The 19,841-nt window shown below is 49.6% G+C and overlaps 1 protein-coding gene across 12 annotated transcripts in view; it reads right to left on the reverse strand.

Annotated features, from left to right (window-relative positions):
* Positions 1 to 19,656, reverse strand: part of PITPNM2 (phosphatidylinositol transfer protein membrane associated 2) — a 114,233-nt gene extending 94,577 nt beyond the window's left edge. For 3 of the 12 annotated variants that reach the window (XM_052691350.1, XM_052691355.1, XM_052691357.1), the window contains exons 1-2: positions 19,401 to 19,656; positions 9,366 to 9,463 (exon numbers count right to left, since the gene is read on the reverse strand). The gene's annotated coding sequence lies outside the window, so the exon portion shown is untranslated. Of the gene's footprint in view, positions 1 to 9,352; positions 9,464 to 18,450; positions 18,885 to 19,400 lie in introns of those variants that run through there. The other 9 variants (XM_052691351.1, XM_052691352.1, XM_052691341.1 and 6 more) reach the window with 6 other exon arrangements.
* Between the last annotated feature and the right edge of the window lie 185 nt (positions 19,657 to 19,841).

Raw genomic sequence — 19,841 nt, forward strand, 5'->3', positions numbered from 1 at the left:
GCAGGAAGAATGAATCAGCAGCAGATGCTCAGCCATGTCCCCACCACCGGCCCTGCCCAGGAGCTGCACCCGTGGGGAAGCCTTATGGCTCTCAAAGACTCGAGCACAAGAAAAATCTCCCTGTGAGGCTGCCTGTCTTCCCCAGCACAAAGCAGAAACCCAGCCTGCCCACAAACCCGGCCACCACGAAGGCAATGCAAGTGGTTCTGAGTGCTTAGCAGCTCTGCCAGGAGCACAGGGCCGTGTGCCAGCAGAGCGTGCACCCTGTTCCCATGGAGGGGGCAGAGCCCAATTAACAACACCCATCCTTAACAGTCAGCAGACACTGCACAAACAGCCTGTTCGGGAAATTTTTCTTTCTGAGAACTTCCATACGCTCTAACAGTAACTACTGCAGGGATTCATTTATTAGTACAGAAAGATTTATATCTGAGAGATCTGCAATCAGCTTAGCCTCTGAAGTGCAGCTTGATGTAGCTTAGCCCTTGGCCGGAGTTTCTCAGCTGCTGTTACGTGGGGAAGCTGCGTCCAGCAGCTCTGTGGCTGGCTCAGAGCAGTGTGGGTGACACGCTGGCAAGGCTGGGAGCTGGACTGCAACATGGGGGCCAGAAGCACCTCATTGTAAGGCTGTTACCCACATCCCGCCCTTCTGCGAGGGAAAGGCCGCTGGGCACAGCGCAGGGCTTGCAGCTCCAGCACATCTTCAGTGCTCTGCTGGGCACAGCGCTTCCAGAGCTGCCAGCAACGGGAGGCTAGGCAGCAATAAACCGCTTTGTTCAAAGCGATGGTAATGTTAACACTTGCTCACGATGTAAGCCAGCTTACATCTAAAAGAAATGGAAAGACAGTACTTTGTCCACTGCTGTTCATAAATATAAAAAGACCAGCTAATGCTTTGCTGAACTTCTCACAGAAGTATTTATAACATCACCCCTCTATTTTTTTCTCCAGCAATAATCTAATTCATGCGCCTCTTATCTTAGCTATGAAACAGCATGTTAAATTCAAGATCACAGCTCATTTAGATAAGTGGAACTGGGCCCATCCAGCGACTCACCCCCACTGTGACACTGCTTGCTCCTGGCAGAGCTATTTCCAGGCTCGGCGTGGGCAGGGATCTGGGAGGACTCTCACACTCCAGTGCAGCCCCAGCCCCTCCGTGAGGTCACATGGGAACAGCCAAACTTTCCAAAGGAGACTGTATGTACCTGGTGCAGCCATGGGTTCATAAGCATTTTGGCAGCCTTTCCCCAAAACAACCTCCAACAGTTACCTAGAAACATAATCCTTCAAAATAAACCTCATTAAAATAAATTAGGAAAAAAAACTTAAAAGAATTTTTGTTGGTGGATTGCATTCTAGCTATAAACAATAATTAGAATACGAACAAGAACCACTGATCAAAGAAATAGCTCACATTCATTTCAAGGTTATTTTCTTTGACAGTTCTCATATAAGCACGAAGAGTGCTGTCAGAAAGTTCCCCTTCCATCATTCATTGCTGCTCTCCAGCAGCCCTCAAGAACACAGCCAGACCCCAAGGCCTACAGCAGCCAGTGGGAGCCAAGCACCCAGTCAGCAATGAGCTGAAGTCAGCCTGTTGCTCTCCAGCTTAATGCACAAATCATCCAAAATAAATTTAGAATTCCAGTCCCGTAAACAGAAAGCTCTCCTCCTGCACTGGACCATTCCCCTTCTCTGGAGCTCCTTCTCCAAGTTCACTCCTAATCCGACTAAATACAGCATTTACACCAACCCCTCCTTTTATTTTTTTAAGCAAACACAACTGCCAGGATGCTTTTCTTCAGATATACAGAGCGCTCCTGATCTGCATACTGATTTTCATTCATTCTTCATAAGCAAAAAGGGTGCATGAGAGTTTGACAGCCCATCTGCTGCTGCACCTCTCTGCCTGCCTGCAGCCAGCAGGGCCAAGTACCGAGACGAAAGCACATCCATGCTGCAGAACCCACTGCCTTCTGTTAGAAGTGACACTTAGGGCAGTTCCCACTTGTGACAGTGTCAGCTTGAAGACTTCAAGCGGTCCCCGGACAGCAAGCCCCTGACAACACTTCCAGCCCTTGGGCTCAGCTGAGGTTATCTCACTGATAACCGGCACGCAGCCCAGGGACAGCTGTGCAACGTGCACATCCATGTGCTGCTGTGTTAAAGGACGCAGCCCACAGCTTGTGTGCAACAGACAGCTTCCCAGCACTGCTCCCGAGCTGTGTGCAGTGCTCAGATGGAAGGCTGTGCACACTGTATGTGTGTATGTGCAAGCACAGCACAGCCACTGGCAGCTACCTGCTGGCACTTACACACCTTCCTGAAAATCATGTTTTTAGCCAAAAGAAATACCTGAGTGCTAAGACAACAATAGGACTCATCCCAAGCAAGTCTGCTTCCAGAACACGAACTGCTGTGAGCCAGCTGGGAAGACTGAATTTAAGGATTTTCACACCTTCCCTCACCCTTTAACCCTCTTCTCCAATAAGGAAGCACTCCTGGAGCTGCCATACATCCAAGCCCATCCATGCTGCCCAGCTGTCTGCTCAGAGGAGCTGTGGCGGCTCTACCTATCTCAGGTCCCAGGGAGGGTTTTGCTCAAACCCACTATGTTGTGCTTTTGGTCTTGGTAGGATACCACCCTAAACAGGCCCACAGGCAATAACATAAGGGAGCTTGGAATGGATGGAGGAAAGCAGTACAAGGAAAGAGATGCTCAAAGCAAGACCATCTCCACAGTCACCTTCCCCCCGCCACCCTCCCATTAGGAGCCTGCTGGCACTGTGGTCTCTGGATCCCACGAGCCGAGTGCTCCTTGTTTCTGACTCTTTCATAGCAAGAAGGACATTTATCAGGTTAAGCCCAGATTTCCCTCTCTATCTTACCAGCAGAGTTTTGGACTAATCAGAAGATCGACTATATTTTAAAGCTCTAATTCTCCCTTCACTATTTATACTAGCCAATGTCACTTTGAGACTATTCTGGCTTTCGTCTGCAAAAAACTTTCCAACTTAAAAATCCCTCACAACAAACACGCTCTTAAAGCAGACAAATGTGTTATTCTCTCCATCCCCCACAACCCAAGTTATCTTCAGCTGTCACCAAACTCACAGTAAGCATTTTCCTTCTTGGGAACTATATGTTCCTGCAGTTATATTCACTGGACCAGAAGAATCTGGCATCAGAAAAATAACTATCTGATTTCTTGGACTAGCTGCAAGAGCCCTGCCTTGGCCAGACACAGTTATTACCACCAAGAACTGAAAATTCAGCTGAGTAAGTTAAAGGTGCTCTCGGCAGCAAATATTGGCATTGCAAACAGCCATCAAGCATTCATCCATTACAGATATGGCTTCAGGGCTACAACCGTTCTTTAAAGGTTGTTTCTTCCTGCAGTTATTTATAACTGAGCAAAACACTGACTTTAAGTTAGTGCAAAGTTTTGCAGAACTGCCATCCGTGAACCGTCGCACTTATTTTCATAAAAAAAGATGCTTGAAAGCATCTGCTATCGAGTATTTTTTATATTTGTGTCTGTTCTCAGCTTGTTCAGATCTAAAGCTGCATTTCAGCTTACACAGGATCAAGCATTGTTGTTTGAATTTACTATTTTGCCACAGTTTATGCTGCCTCCTTTCATGTGCGTTCACTGTAATATCCTGTGCTATGAAGAGGGCAGGACGGCTGCAGAAGCAGCTCCACCGGAGAGCTGCTTTGGGATGCTGAGCCCAGGAGCATCCCATGCACCAGGGAAGGGAAACAGCGCATCTGTGGGTGCCAGTCCTGGGATGGGGCAGGGAATGCTACTGCTGGGCAGCAGCCAGGATAAAGAACAAACTGGCTTGTGGGAGACAAAGCTGATACAAATCACCTTCCTGAAAATCTGCTCAACGCAACGGTTTTTCCCCAGATCGTTTCAACCGCATTCGCTTTGCCCAAGAACTGCCCTTGCATGTTGGAGAGCCCAAAGACAGAACCCATCTCTGAAAACTTCCAGGCAAGTGACATCTCCACCCTGACCTGCCTATAAGTGCCTTCAACCACTTCGTTATTGGTCCCTTTCCATCCCACAGGTAAGGAATCACAAAAGCGAGTCCATGAGTCCTGCAACCCCTCCAGGAAGGGTCCTACCCCATTTCATAGGGAGGTTGCCAATGGGAATTTTATAGATGTCGCAGCACATCGCACAGCGTCTGCTCTGCACTATGCTCAGGACAACCTCTACAGAGCTTTTCCATGAGGGGTTGTTCATCAGGTCTTATTTTTAAAGAATCTGGGCCAAGTCATCCCTGCTGTAGCTTTAATGACGTCAATGAGCTTCAGCAAGGGTGAAACTGGGCCAGTATTTTTTATGGCCATATGTCACGTGCCCGTTAAAGAAAAAGCACAAAGGAGGACCAAGAAAGAAAAGTCATTGAGTCAAAAGACCATCTGCACAGAGAGTAACATCTAGAGAGAGAATGGTTCTCTTCTGATTCTGCTGTACACTTATAAATGCAATGACTTATGGAAGAAGAAATATTTCCGTAGCATCAAGGTAAACAAGGACTCTCTAGCAGCAAATATACTCACTTTTATATCCTGTTTTGATAAAGGTAAAGAAAAAAAAAATCTTTGCCAGGAAAAGGTCTCTTCAAAACTCAACAGAAATAGGTGACACAGTTGCCAGTAACTGCCTCTCCCCAGCAAGCCAACATTAATCACGTTGCATAGCACCAGTCAGTAATAAAGCCCACCAGACCTGGTTCTCAGCTCATTTCTCAGTAAATCCAAAACAGGATGTATCAAAATTAAATGCATGAAATAGAAGTTTAAACCTAAGCAGTGTTTTCTGTGAACAACCAAAACCTCAAACATCAACATGGAAAGAACCACAGCCAAGAAGAACAAGCCTGCCCAATGCAGGACACCAGCTGAGAGTAACAGCACTAACAGCCATCCCAGCACTTCTGCTCCTGCAAATCAGGGCAGAACTGTACCTGTGCACCTATGTGCAGCAGGCAAAGCGAGCACTGCCTGCTTTCCACCAACTATGGTCAACTCCGGCCCTGGAAGCTGCAACTCAGGGGCACCAAACCACAGAATGCATCACAGCCTGTGAGACCCACAGGCAGAACTTCTCAGCTCCACATTTCAAAGCTCACTTAGCTGACATTTAGGCACATGAGTAACCGTATTAACGAGGCTTGCTCATTATGAACGCAGGTGAAATTACTCACCAGTATGCTTACAGAGTCACATCAACATGCCTTTAAAGATAATTTTTCAGAACCCCTCAGGAAAAGCACCAGATCACAGGAGCATGGTGTTCAGAGCTCCCACTTTGTAGATAGCTTCTTTTTCAAATCTTAATAGTGGATTCCTGTGAAATCTTCGACTCCAATTCTCCAACTCTCAGCTTCAGTCAAAGTCTGAAGCCTTCTTTTCCCCCAGTTGTTTTCCACTTGGTATTGCTGAGTGCTGAGTTGTTTTTCTTGCAATAAACTAGATCAGTTTGGGTTTTTGTTTGTTTCTTTCCCCCCCCACCCCCCCGCTTCTTTCCTTCTCCACCCCCACCCCCCAAACCCATTCCAGTGCTGGAAACAAAATAACTTGAAATGGAAAACGTGTGACCTCCCAAGCCTTTATTTACAGTGTCACAAACCACAGGGGAAGGATCTGGCCAAGCTTTCCAGCTGCAATGGGAAGGGCAGGGAGAAACTTGCTCTGGTTTTTACAGCTGTGATATTTAACACATCACAGCAAAGCAGGATGGGGAGGGGAAGGCGAATCAGAAGCTTGCAGTCGTGGGTGAAGAGGTCTCAGTCACACAGGTAGGTTCATGCAATTACATCCCATCTCCCCTGAAATAAACAGAGCTCTACACATGCAAATGTAATTACAAAAATCAATCTGCCATGTGTTTAAAGGTTTTGCTTCTCAACCTCTACATTACACAAGATCGTAAGATTCAGAAGCCTTCTGGACTTCACCAATCCTGAATTTGTATTAGATCTGTAATGATTTCTCTTCATGCCACCATCCTCAAACTGCTACAACAAAGACTGTCAAAAATAAGCAGCCTAGAAGCAGCAGAATCTTCCTCAGCTATTTAAACAGCAGCACAGACACAACGAATGAGGTTGAGATCTATAGAAAGTTACTTGCAGCAGGAAACCGTCAGTTTGTGGTTAGCGTCACAGCTTTTTCCTCCCAGTTAAATACGTATGTCCAAACAGTTCCTCCACTACTCATCTAGTGTTTCTATTATAAAAAGGAAGAAAATGACCAAGAGAAAAAACCCATCCATCCACACACTAGCAATTTCCTAACATCAAACTGCCTGGCCCCGTAACAAGTGCCACTCGAAGCCACGCCGCTCCACACAGGTGTGGGAACATCACAGCTGTGCCGTCAGGCTGCCTAGCAGGGCTGCCCTCCTTGTTGGTACGACAGCAGCCATCACCCACCTCTCTGAAGTGTTATCACCTCAATCTAACTCACTGCACGGTGCTTTGCAGCATGCTCTGCGAAGGATCCAACACAGCAACAGATGGTGCTGAATTCAGTCACTTTCATTAAACTCAGCCCTTACAATTGTTCCTATTCTGACATCACAGGTTGCAGAGCGAGTCCCCCGATAAAAACAAAGCACAAAAAAAAGTAAAATTCAGCCCTAGACTGTGTAGAAGAACACAATGCTCTAGAAAGGGAAAGTTCATCATGTTACACAACCTAGGCAGAAACGTACCTAAGAGAGCACAGTGCTACAGGCTCATGTGCAGGTGCTGCCAGCAAGGCACAAAGGAGCCACGTGCAAAGCTGACCTGGGCTTCCATTTGACAGTACATTCACAGTTCAGAGGGGCCACCACTTCCCCAGCACACTATGGATACATCAGCCTCCTACCCAACCTCGGTCTCTGCTCCTTCTTAAAGAGAGGCAATCATTCACTCCACCCCAGCTCCTGCAGCTGTGAGGCAGAAGTCAGAGGCAGTGCAGTGTCCCTGGACAGCCAGAAGCAATGGTGCTGAGGGGGTCAGGGCAGCACGCACCTCCTTATCTGCACCACCATCATCCACCTCCCCCATCGTGCTGCTCCCACAAGCTGAGACTTCTTGCTGTGGTCCTACATCTGTGCTCGAGCATCACAGGCACTTATATATGCACCCCTCAGTGTTTGCTCTGCTTTTCTGCTTGTGCCAGGGATTCAGCACACACTCCTAGATTTCAAAACAATCCCACGCAGAATACTCCAGGTACAACTTTCAGAGGCCCCTCTTCTCCTCATTATTCCTCTGCTCAGAGGTCCTGCTGCACAGGGATGCTGATAGGACAGGAGGAAATTACTCAGTGCCTACAGCACTTCCCTGTGCTCTGGACATTGTTATTCAGCTCTTTGTTTTCATGAACGCTGCATTCCCTGACACGGTTTAAAAGCCATTTTTCTCCCTATGTTCCTTACCTGCCAATCCAGGGACATTACTTGCTCTCCAGTGACGCAAGCTGCACGGATTCATTTTGCTGCAAACACAATACCAAGGCAGTTTCCCCTCACCAGCGCAGGCTCTTAATGACCACTCAGGCACCTCTTGCAGAGAGGAATGTCAGCCCTGAAGAGTGCCAAGTCCTTCAGGCAAGCAAAAAGAGCAGTCCCACAGCCTCAAAACAAAGCAAACCCTAAACATGGCTTAGGACAGCGCTTCTTTGCTGCTACCACTAATTCAGACACTCTCTGCTTTACAACAGCCTACAGGGGAGTGAGGAGACCTGGAGTGATCTACAACAAGGGAGATGCAGCTTTTGAGACACAGTGTCCTTCCTCAGCCCAGGAGTAAATTCTTACAGCAGCATCAGCTCCTCCAGTGAAGTTGCTGACAGCAGCGACTGCTCCCACAGAGAGCTGTGCACAGCTTAGTCAGAGCTGCAGTGTGCAGGAGAGAAGCTGCTGGACTCTCAAGAGAAATGTGGGTATCTCACCAAGGGACGGGCTGCAGTGTGGCTAGCAGTCTGCCTAAGCTGGCCCTGGATCCTGCTGATGCTGAAAAGAGGCTTTGGAAAGGGTATCAGCACAGGGAATGTCAATTAATTCATTGGGAGTCAATTTGCTGACAAGAGATAATGAAGGTAGTCAAATAACCCTTAGTTTTCAAGGGCTTTTGGCTTTGCACGTCGATACAAAGCTGGTGTCACTGTGGTTTTTGCGTAACTGCTGCGACTTGAGTACCAGTCCAGAGGAACTGAAAATATATTTTAGTCTGACATGCAAACAGCTCAGACCCAAATTCATTTACCCTTTCTCTGGTCTTTGCAGCAGTCCATTGCTCTTAAACTAGAAGCCAACAATTCTGAGTTTCAGCATCGAGCAGCAAAAAATCCAAAATTGCTGTATCACCATGTCAACGCAAAACAAAATGTTTGGTGGATCTAAGAGTTAAAAACACTCCTTTTTTGACAGGGGAAAAAAACTAGGTGGCAAGGAATGCACTGGAGGAAAACAAGAAGATGCAAAACTTCCCATTCAGGTAAAGGCTGCCATTCCATCTACTGAAAATTTCCCGTTTAGCCAGTAATTGTGTACAGACCAGGAGACATATTTCTAGATCTCACATAAAAAAGAAGCTCAGTAGAGCTGGAAAGGCACCCAGCAAACCCACAAGCTACGCTCTGCAAGCTGAAGCACAAGGGTACACAAAAATCACAAAAAGCACCAAACCTCTTAAGAATTGCTTGTTAAAGAACCCACAGGGTACTCTGCTCCCATCTACACTTTTTGCTGTGGAAGTTTTGCATCTCAATTCTCTTGAAAACGTCAAGTTAGTTAGGACTTCAGAGAGGAAAATAAGAATGAGAAGCTAACACAATGTCATGACAGTACCAGGAGGTGCACACTTGTTTACTTCAGACCAGCCTCTTTTTTGGTGGGGGGAGAGGGGGGGTGGGAGGAGGGGTGAGACCCACAAAAGATTTAAACACAAAATGTATGTTAATCACACATCCTGCATGGCCGTTTCCCCTTTTGGTTTATTTGAATTCTTTCAAATAAATGAGAACGCTGACCGAGCACAAGAAGGTGTGGAGCACGAGTTTTCTTTGAAAACAGCTCTATTACCAATCCACATCTAAGCATTATGAGCCAACCACGTTCCATGACTGCCAAGCCCTTCTCTAAGGCAACCTACAGGCCATTCTTCCAGACTCCACTCTATTCATTTCACCTATCTATTCCAGGGCAACCCAAGGTAAGGTTGATCCCTTCTCTCAGCAGCAGCACACTAGTCTCCATCAGACTTCTTACCATTCTCCCTAGTAACATCTACACGCTTTCTTCTGGCACAGAAGGAACAGAACAGCCATGCAGCTGAACTGCCAGAACCTACCTTTGGCAAGAAATCTCTCTAGATGCTTCTGAATGCAGGAGGGAGTTAAGACAGCATTGCCGAAGAAGGATGTCACTGTTGGTCCACGTGTCAACAACCTAGGAAACGATAAAGCACAGCTGCTTAACTGCCTTGCCCATGGGAAATCAAGTGCAAGAATAAAGCTGCATTATTTTCACAGTTATGCCATGCTAATGGCTCCTATGCAAACAACGCACAGCTACAACGTTTTATAATTGCACATCAGAGTTTCTCTGCAGACATCCCTCCGGTATGTCAGAAATTCAATACGTGATGGTAGGCGGCAATGAGCACCTCGGGGATTTAAAGCGCATTCCAAGCTGTGAGTCATCGCCATCTCTAACTCATGGAAATTTAAAAAAAAAAAAAAAGAAAAAGGAAAAAAACAGAGGGAAGACAAACACACACATGCAGCACGCTGACCACTCTCCTGCGCTCTCGCTGTGCAACAGAACAGCTTCCCCCTAAAGCATTTCCCTTTTAAAATATTGCGCTGAAGGATTTCCGTGAAGGAGAAACCACTGCAGACCTCATTCCACATCAAAATAAATTTAAAAAATTAAAATGAAATAGCAAAAAAAAAACCCCAATTGCACAGCAGCCTTCTTCCAAAGATCCCCCAGGGACGTGCAGGGCCGCACGCTGTGGGAGCAGAGCTGCCCTCACCGCCCTGTGAGCCCCTCACCGCCTGCAGAAGGGCGCAGTCCTCCCACCAAGTACCAGAAGCTATTCTGAATGATGCTTCTGCAGTGCTTGGTGAGCATTTCAGGTCACACGTGTGCTCCCCTCCCTCGGCTCCTCCCGAGGATCCCCAGGTTCCTTCAGTCTGTTTTAATTCCTCAGCCTTTGTTTTGGGGGCAGGTGGTGTGTGGGAGCACCCCAGCCACCAAGCAGCACCTGCAGCCAAAGGGCCACAGGAAAACAGCAATAATACTCCCACATCTGCTGTTTCCTGCTCCAAAACAAAAAGACTGGAAAAAACAATGGATACCTTTAGCTGGGATACACTGCTTCAGAGAACATTTAGACCTCGCCACAAATGTTAAGGACCAGAAGAAAAGAAGTGTGATTGCTCCTTACTCTCGCTCCTTCTTGCACAAGTTGATGCATCCTGTCTTGCTAATGTTCTGGGACCATTAATCTCAGAGATCTTGCCAAGAGCAAGCAGCCAGGCAGCTTAAAAATATATTTAGTCCACAAACGCTTATTAACGTCATTTGCTGATTCACAGCTGAGCCAGTTGCACAGGGCACAAATGCCACTTCTGCTTTGCCAGCCTGGCTGAAACACTGTCACAACAGCTGGATTTCAGGTGGCTGAGCCCACCTCAGAACCACAAGCTGTGAGTGGACCTGGGCTACGATGGGAACAGCCCAACAGGCCGACACACATCTGAGCAAGCTTTGCTATGCTCAACGTCATGCAGTAATTTGTGCCAGAACTGATGAATCCAGGGTGTAATGTCCATTCCACGCTTCTTTTCACAGGGTAGATGCTAGGCAAAGAAATGTGTCTTGAAAATGGAGTCAGCACAGAGCTCCATCTGCCCGGCCTCTCACAGGGCAGGGACTCAAGGACTCAGACAAACTGTCATTCAGCTGACACATCGTGGGGCTCCCTCAAAGGTTCCACGTCAGGCACTGATATCAACATGCAAGGTACACACAAAGACTCTTTGAATAAAGCAATCTCTCTACCTGAATTTTTTGTTTCAGGGTTGGGTTTTTCTTTTTTTTTTTTTTTTTTTTTTTTTGTAGACTGGGGAAAGATGACAAACTTCCTTATTTTCAGTGACAGCGTGTCTGAAACGATTGCTCCAAACGGAAGGCCAGGTCTGTATCTGCTTGCTAGTCATACTGAAATCAAAAGCGATTAAAAGCAAAAGCTTTTATGAGCAACAGAAACTGAAAGTACTCCCTTTGGAAAAATGTAAAGACCAGCATTTTCTCTGCAGTAAGCAGCAGATAATGAATGCAGCCTGGGACACTGAGACATTTATACAACCTGTTTGCTGGAACAGTCATACAAATTCACCTTTGCTGTATGCCCAGCTCAGCACATCACTGCAGTTTGCAGAGGTCTCACCGATGCCACTGCTGCTTTTATTTATAGGTGTCAGAACAGTTTATCAATCCTAAATTTAAACTTCAGTATTACGTTCCAATCCTAAACATCAAGATAAAAATTTATCTGTTTCAGATTAATAACAATTAACCCTATGTTTCAGGTATCTTGTGGTAACTGGTAATCAAACACAGTTACTTTTGCTTGTTTTGTCATTGCACTGCTGGAACCTGAGGGCACGTCTCTCCAAAACAAACCATCAGGACAAATCAACCCAACAAAAACGTAAGTTCTGAGTTAATACCAGAGTTCCCAGAGGAGCACTTTTATAACGGGTCAGTAGCAAGTGCTGATCATTGCAAACTTTCTCCCACCCTCCCAAGGACCTGGGGCAAGCATCTCTCCAAGGAAGGTGTGGGGAGCTGGGGCAGCCCAGGACCAGACCCTTGCAGTGATCACATCAGCACTGCGGCAGCACGATGCACACTGCGAGGCAAACCAAAGCAGAGTGCAGCTGTGAGCAGACAGTATCACAGAAAAAACATTCTGGGGGAGGACGAGGTGCCACCCAGCAAGCAGCAAGCTGCTCCTGCTTAGTATAAGTGTTGAAAACACTGCACTATACTAACAGAACTAACTGGCATTTACCTTTCCGAGGAGGACGATTAATCACAAGATGCTTTCTGCTGGCTTCTGAAGGCTTGTCTGCTTAACCAGCACGCTGCACTTCAGTTATCAGCCCACCCTCCCAGAAGGACCAGTTACAGCCACCTCTAAGGCACTTCCCACCGGCAGGGCAGGCAGAGCTCCCACCTGGCTGCAGCCTGAGCACACACTATGGTAGCAGCCACAGAGCAGCACACGCTGGCCCCGTGCTCAGGAGCAGAGCCCTATGTAACCCAGACGCATCCATATGCACGGCAGGTCCTGTCTTAGCAAACATCCAGGTTCCTAGCAAGCACCACAGATGTTTCAGCTCAGCCTACTGCTTCTACTACCTGCACTAAATCACCCTGACTCACATTAGCCGTGGTTGCACACCCATCGCCCTGGTTTGTAGGCATCAGCATCAGGTAGTCACACCAGTCCTCCATCCTCAGGGAAAGTATTTTCCATTCCCACAGCAGTTACTTACCCTAAAACAATCAGGGGATATAAAGGAGCAACTAAAAAGCAATGAACCAGAGAGAAATAATATCAGAACCCTGAATAACTCTGCAATCAAATGAAAAGGCTCCAGGATGTGCCAGGCAGCAGAGAGAATTAATGAACACAAGATAAACAGAGCAGTTAACGAGAAAACCTGAGCGGCTCATGAAGGCACCTGATAAATCTGCCCCTGCCTGATGCTGCAGTATCTGCGCCTCCGGAGCACCAGGTGTAGGCCTTGCTGCAAGGAGAACACTTCCATGAGTGGAAACAGAAAGGGAGGAGGAGAAAAGGCCTCCTGGTGGGCTCAGCACCCGCTTATGTTAAAGGCACTGCTTTATGCATGAGAATGCTGTCTTCCCTGGAAAGATTGCTAAGCGAATCAGCCAGATTCAGATCTCTGCAGCCTGCTTTCAGAAGGACTTTTCCCCCAAAAAATCTATTTTAATTCAACCAATCTCATTTCTACTACTTCCCATATCAATAGAGTAATTAACAAAGCAAAGTTAGTCGGCTATGCAGCATTTCACCTTAAATAAAACAGCTCAAGAAATAACATACCACTTAATCCATACTTGACAGCCAGAAAAGAAACACTGCGTGTTAGAAACACACAAAGGGGGTTCAAAATCCATTCTGCAGACCTTGATGGAAGGCTGTCCTTGTCAAAAGCCCACAATCCATAATAATTCTCAGCATCGTGCTTTTATCCTCCGTTTTATGAGAGCTCATCTGCTGATCAATGAGGAGCCCCGTGGAATAGCACTTTGAATTTCAATGTCAACACAGCAGTACTGTGGTAATGATTGAAAATATTTACATATTGCCTCATTGATCGTGGGGAGCTCTTTTCCAACCATCTGGCTACTGGGCACTCATTTTTTTTTTTTCCCCAGGGTTTTAAATTGTTATCTGAACATCTTTGGAGCTCACATCCAGCATCACACCTGAATCAGGCTCTCCTGTCATTTTTAAGCCATAATATTAGCGATAGCATTCATCAATTCAATCTCATCTCGAGGAGGGAGGGGGGAATTCTCTTACCAAGGATGAAAGCAAAACACAACCAGCAAACTGCTGTTCCACGGTCAGCAGAGCCATGTGCCAATCCAGCTACAAGGCCTCGCATTTAATGTGACTCAAGGGTGCCACTGCTTTGACAACAGATGAGTCAAATGGAAATATGTCACTCACTCGGCGCTCTTTGCCAGCCTCAAGATAAAGAAACCCGTAAGGGCTGTTTTTTCCACCTCCAGATGGAATACCTTCTGATAGCTGCAACGCCGAGCTCCTGGGCTCTGTGCTGCGTGGCTGTGTTTATCCTGCCTTCAGTAAGGGCTCGAGGGAGGCGGGCAGCTCGGGCTAGCTGCTGCCTAACGGGCTGTGAGGATGCAGGCTGCATCATCTGCACCTCCTCAAAAGTTGAACAGCAAGTTAAATAAAACAGGCAGGAACAACCAGCACCAGCACCTATGACTCCACTGCAGGAGGCCTCCGCAGCGTACCTGCCAGGAATCTCAACGAGCTGCTTCACAAATGCTAGCTGAGCTCATTTCAAGGCTTCTTTTGATGACCCCAAGGCTCGTTATCAGGAGGTGACTCTCCAAGCTGCTGGTGCCATACGCTTCATTTAGGAAGAATAGGGGATGCAAAGACAAACGACACTCTTGCCTTTAACCCTGGAATAGAAATAGTCTCTCCAAACAGCTTAGCTGATGATTTTGGTCACGTTGTTAAAGCTAAAACGTTTTTATCTCTTTTCCATTCTATGTTGTTAAAGAGGAATAAAACACAAATTCTGCCAGCAAAAGAAAATACGGACAATGTGGGAGAGAGCAGAGCAAGGCGCGCTGACTCACCTGGCCCCGGGGCGCAGCTCTGCATCCTGCCCCTTTGCTTGTCCTGGGGGCAGTGGCACGAAGCAGCAGGACAGAAGGCTCTGCTCATACGTCCCTTCTGCACACGCAGCCCAGATGCCGTGCAGATGTGATGCAGCAGATCTGGCACTTGACCTAATGAGCTCCACTGAAGGCACAGAAGGAAACACAGGGAGCAGTTCTCCTTACAGCCCTGCATAAAGCCCTACTGCTGCAAGAAGCCAGTTTGTAGGATGCTGTAACTGAGAGGTTTTACCATCCAGAGTCTTCCCCTGCCATTTCCAATACTGATATTTCTGAGCAGAGCATCATGCAGGCATCCCAAGGTGCACAGCTCTAGCAAGGCAACCACCACTCCTCAACAAAGCGACAGACTGGAATGGGAAGTTGGAGCAACACAGGAGCTGCACTACGAAGGTTAGCGCTTCAAGTAGGCTTGCCCAAATATGCACTTCCCTCTGACAGCAATAGCGCGTGAGATGAATGTGCTTTATTGAAAAGCCTATTTATAGGAATTCAACGTAAGCAAAAGACAGCATTAAAAATGGTTCTGTAGTCCTAAAACAGATAGGGGACACATGGTGTCCATACTAAACACATTTCTGAGGATAGTCACTGAAAGATGTTTGCCATCAAAGTTAAGATGTGGAATGAGATTTTACAACCCAGATACAGGTCAGACAAATAGTGAGTCCCAAGAGCCCGGATAAACGACGCTTAAAAAAGAAGGGTGAGAAAACAAAGGAGCTATTTGCTCTTGTCCTTCTCCATCAGTTTGCTGTGCTGGACTCACAACAGGCACTGTGCTGCACTGCCCAGAAACCAGGAGCACACCTGGCCACAGCACACTGCCTCTCCCACTGAGCCCCGACCTGCAGCATCTCACACGGCCGCTGCAGGCTGTCCTTGCTTTGCACAGAAGCCATCTCCCACCTTTGTTTGTAAAAAGCCTGGAAAGTCAGCCTTGGGAGCACTGCAGGGGAGATGAGGATGGCAGATAGAAAGCAAGAGCGCAGCCTTTCTCCCCCTCTTGTTATTTTTCACAAAATATCTCCCAGTTATTCACACAGCCATGTCCTAAACTCCCCCTCCAGTTTTCCAGCTTGCTGCTAACCACGTTCTGTTAGAGATGACACGAGTCTGGCTCTCGGTGTGTCGAGGTGGGAAGGTCCCACTGGGGCGACGCTCTGGCTGTGGAGCAGAAGGCATGAAGGAGAAGCAGGAGCTCCATCCCTGCACCATGTAACAGAAGCGACCCACACAGGGGAGGGGGTGACTGAACAGCTTGGGAACGCCCACCATCGCTTCCCCACCTCGGATCCAGAAAAAAAAAAAAGATGTAAATATTTAGATTTCGATTTCAACTGATACGATAAATATAAAACGCCTATTTCCTTCTTTAAAAAAAAAAAGTATATATAGCATTCAAGTGGGTAAACCACCCACACAGAGAAAAAGATTCTGTGGCGCTTCTACCTTTAGAAGGAGGTTAGCTAAGTTACACTATGATCTCAAAAGAAACTGCAGTCATAGGTCATACCCACTGCGCAGACTGGTGCACAGAACACGTGTCTGCACACCAGCACATAAGGACTGTGCTGCAGCCCAGCTCCCTCAGCCCCTGTGCTGCCCTCCAGCCCTGGCCCAGGAGGCTCCCACGGAAGCTCCAAGCCCTGCAGCAGATCCCCACGGCCGACCTGCACAGAGCTCACCCGGCCGTGCCCTGAACGCCCCAGATCCCTCTGCAGCCTCTTAAAGCACATCATGGAATTACGGCCCCGCCACGCTGCCAGCTTAACAGTCGTGCAAACATCAAACTCAGCCGGAGCGGCAGATAACAAGGCCTCACCCCGAAACACTGATATGGCAGAGCACTCAATGTGCTGACGTGATTACACATTTCCACCTTCCAAATTAGTTACTGCAGACAAGAAACGCCTTTTCAGGTCACTGCTCGATGGGTTAAGCCAGCTCACGTGCTTGAATTAGCATCCCGTGCTCGGCTGTCCTTATGCAAGTGCCAGCAATCCAAACCCATCCCAGCTCACTGCCCTGCCCTTACCAGGAGCAGCTCCGCATTGACACAGCACAACCCCGCATGCATCCCTTTCAGGCCAGGGCTGAGTTCACTCTCTTCAGGCCCAGCACAACGCTGTGGCACTTGGATTTCTTCCAACATCCAGGAAACAAAGCTAAAAATAAAGCGTTTTATTTATCCCCTTCCTCCCACCCGTTAATTACTCCATTTGCACTCACGCTGCGCGCTTTGGGATATTTCTGCTTATATGATGCTTTCAGGCTCAGAATTACATTCAGTCACATCTCACTAATCTGGGGATGAGCAGAAATATTAGCTGTGTATCCATATCAGCCAACATCAGGGTTTAATTAGAAAATATCTTCACCGCTTAGAGAAACTGGCCAAGAAAGCCACGTTTTTCTTACATTGCTTTTTCCTCCTAAGAAAATGACAAGACTTCTGTTCAGGTGTGGGGGGGAATTAGCGCTGGTTTGGACTAATTGGAGGCACCTTCTTTACATTATCTCACCTGCAGGATGTGATGCTCTGTTTGGCCAACTGCAGGAGCAGTAACTCATTTTGAACACAAAAAACCTAAATTCAAAGCCCCTCAGCACCGCTGTCAGTTGTAAGTTTTGAGTATTTCTTTAAATAATAATAATCATCATCAGGACAAGATCTCTGCAAACCGGTTGCTGTCAACTAAGATGAGAAGTTGGATGAAACTCCCACGTGCCAGCTGGCAAATCACAATAAATGCTTGGGCTGTTAGATGCACAACAAGCAGCAAACACACAGAAATACAGCACTGACAACAGAAGGGCTATTTCAGCACAAAGTTGTCATTCTGGGAGCAGCTCCTTGGGACCAGAAGTCCTGCACTGAGGACTCCGTGCGCTCCTCATGTAACAGCCCGTGATTTGAGCAGTTCTGTCTGGCTGCTGTCAGCGTGGCCTTGGAGTTCACCGTTCACACATCATTTATGACCCTCCTGCCAAGTTACTTACAAAATATTGCTAAAGGATACCAGAGAACTGTTTACTCAAACCATTACTGTTTCCTGAACACAGATGCAAGAAAAAGTTATATTAAGAAGATAAACAGCTGCTCCTGTATGCTGTTTAAATGGTAACAAAAGCATCTAAGGGCCATAAAGGGAATAGTAAGGGAATTAAAACGCATTTTTATGCATGAAGATGGCTAACATCCGTACATTCATTAAAACGGTATCAACCATGCTTTTAATTAAAAGTTGGTGACAGAAACTTAAACATGATTAATGCAAGCTACCGGCCTGCCAGAAGCCCGCTCTGTCAGAAGCGCAGCGAGCTCCGCTTCAGGCCCTGCTCATTTCCTCCGCTTCCCTCTCACAGACGCCACAAACAGAGCACGCTGCAGGGACTACAGAGCAGCATTCCTCCGACCAACAGCAAGCCGGGACACGCCTGCAACCACGCTTTCCTGCTGGGTCATTGCTCACTTTGCGTGTCCCCGAGGCACGTTGGGGTGATGGCGCTGCTTACCTGACCCGGCCAGCGGGCACCTGGGGCACGAGGGCTGCGGGGTCAGGCAGGGCTGTCCTACAGGCAGCAGCCTCCCGCTCGGCAGTGGAGAACTGCTCCGGTGCCGTCGCTGAACTCTGCAGCACCATCAGCCCTCCTGTGTTACTCAGGAGCGCAGCGCAGTCACGGCAAAAATAAACCACGCAGCAAAAAGGCAGCAGAGCAGAGAGACGGCACGGAGAGAGGCAGGGCGGGATGAGAAGGAGTCCTGCAAACCGTGTGCGTTTATTTCAGTGCGAAGTCAAACCCTGCCCGTCTGAGCTCTCACACCTGCAAAGGTCCATCTGTTACCACGGCTCAGCCGCTCTCCGCACAGCGGTAGCGAATGACGCCGCCAAAGACTGAAGGCGTTTTTCAGCACCGTGTCACGGGATCCCACAACCATCACCCACCTTGCTGCTCCACAGCGCGCGGAAGATGGAAGTTCTCTCTTCAGAGCGGTTATTAACGAAGGGAGAAGCTTTTGTTCCTCCCAAACGCACAACCTGCAATCAACTTCACCTCAGCCGCGGCGATGCGAGACAAAAGCACGGCAGGGCCGAGCCGCGGGGCGGAGGGCAGCGCGCCAGGAGAGGGCCGGGCTGCCGGGAGGGAGCGGGGATGTGGGAGCGATGCTGCCCGCGGGGCTCGGCAGCTCCGAGAGCCCCGGGCCGGTTGGCGCACAGGGAGCCGTCCCACAGCCGCGCTCTCTCTCTCTCTCTCAATCCCTCCCGGAGCACGCAGCGCTCAGGGCTCGGCCGCCTCCCCAGCTCCTCGCTACCCGCAGCGCCGAGGCCCGAAACGACCCCGCGAGGCACAGCCGTACGGCCGCACAGCCGTACCCCGAAGGCGCTGCTCCGCTCCCGGCGCCTCCGGGCGGTTCCTCGGGCAGCGGCTGCGCGGGCGGCTCCTTCGCCCCCTCCTCGGGGCAGGGCTGGGCTCGCCGCGCCCCGACCGCTCCCCACGACGCCGCGAAAACGAAATCGAGGTCAATCCCGGCCCGAGGGATGGGGAAGCGGCGGTAGCGGGGCTCAGAACGGCCGTGCCGACCCGGCGCCGGGTCTCTCGGTCCCGGCACGAGGGAACGCGGCGCGCGGCGCCCACCTCCAGCGGCGCCCCGTTCTGCGGAGCGAAATCGCTGAGGCGCGGCGCTGCCATGGCTGCAGCGCCCGTGGACGGCGGTGCGGCGGACACATCGTTCCCGCCACGGACCGCCCCGCTCGGGAAACTTTCACCCCGCGGCCCCCGGCCCCGCCGAGGCCCCGGGAGGAGCCCGCAGAGCCCCCGCTCGGGGATCCCGCAGCACGCCGGGCCCGCGCCGCCCAAGGGTCCGCCCGCCGCCCCCCGCCTCTCCCTCACGCACCGGCTGCTCCCGGCTCCCGCCGCCGCCGCCTACGAGCCGCTGCCCGCCGACGTGCCCGCGCTCCGCTGGCATAATCCCCGGCGCAGGTGGGGCCGGGCGCGGGCAGCTCCTCGCCCGCCAGCTCTGCGCGGCTCCGCGCTGCGGGAGAGAGCGAGGAACGCGCGGAGCCTCGGCCCTGCCCCGCGGCGGCGGACGCCTTTATCCCCCGGGCCGAGCCGTGCCCCCGCTGCGGGGAGCCGCCACTTCCTTCCCCGCGCCGGGCCGGCGCTCCCGCACGGCGGCGGGCCTCGGGGTTATGGCGCCGCCTGGCGGCCGCGCGGAACAACACTACGCGGGAGGGGGCGGCCCCGGAGCGGGGGCTGCGGAGCGCGGCTACGGCCGGCGGCGGGATCGTCGGCCGGTCGTTTTACGCGTGCTTTGTATGGAAGGGCGGGAAGGACA

The sequence above is a fragment of the Tympanuchus pallidicinctus genome, unplaced genomic scaffold (assembly GCF_026119805.1).
Source record: "Tympanuchus pallidicinctus isolate F22 unplaced genomic scaffold, pur_lepc_1.0 scaffold28, whole genome shotgun sequence".
NCBI classification, from domain to species: Eukaryota; Metazoa; Chordata; class Aves; order Galliformes; family Phasianidae; genus Tympanuchus; species Tympanuchus pallidicinctus.